Here is a 965-nt window from a genome sequence, read left to right as displayed (position 1 = left end):
AGCCAGTCTCCACCCTTTGACAAGGAAAGGGGCAGGAGGTGAAATCTAGAGTGTTTATCCCACACCAGGTGAGGCCAGGAGGAAGATATGAGGACAGTGGCACACCTGGAACGGAATGCAGATGTCTTATGAAGGCCTGTGAATCCTCTGCTGGCCACTCCCACGTCACCTCCCATATCCTGGGCCCAAGCTCACCGACTGCATGGCTCTGCTGTCCCTCTGATGGGCTCTCTTCCTGGTACCCCTGGCTCCTCACTTTTTACCATTTAAGTCTCAGCTTATGCACTACCTAGGTCCCCATCACAATGATGGGAGTGTTTGCTGAACCCCAATCACTGGGCACCCCCCAAGAGTTCCTGGTCCAGCAAGTCTGGGTGCAGCGTGGATATCTGCATTCCTAACAAGTTCGCAAGGAGGCTGTAACTGCTGGTTCAGCTGTCCTTTGACAACGAGGCCTGATACGGCTCCTCCAGTTAAAGTCACGTGCTTTCTCTGTGACACTCTCTGCTTGCTTTTCTTTCTTTTTTTCCATAGCACTTATCTGTGATTATCTTTTGGATTTTGTTTGTTTGCTCATCCATCTCCATGACAGCAGACTAAATCCCATAAAGGCAGGGGCCTGCTGTTTTCCACCTGCTGAGTGTCGCAGCATTGGAACAGTGCTTGCACATAGTAGGAGCTCAATCACTGTGTGTAGGATAAATGGTGAGCTTTCCTCACACTGTGATATCCAGGGCTCCCCTTGCGCTTAAGGGAAAGGTCTCAGAAAATCTGCCTGAATTCAGCGTATGTGAGCTGCTATGGTGATAAACTGAGTTGAATGAAGGTTCTCTGCCCTGGGGCACACTCCCTACTAACGAGCCAAAGGAGTCTATTTTCAAGCAGCCAAATGTTGCTTGGCTATAATTGTGCTTCCAGCTCTTCCTTAGACAACATGGAAAGTGTAGGCAAAATTATTATTATTG

This window comes from Pteropus vampyrus, unplaced genomic scaffold (genome assembly GCF_000151845.1).
Source record: "Pteropus vampyrus isolate Shadow unplaced genomic scaffold, Pvam_2.0 Scaffold74, whole genome shotgun sequence".
NCBI classification, from domain to species: domain Eukaryota; kingdom Metazoa; phylum Chordata; class Mammalia; order Chiroptera; family Pteropodidae; genus Pteropus; species Pteropus vampyrus.
Note: the sequence above shows the minus strand (reverse complement) of the source record.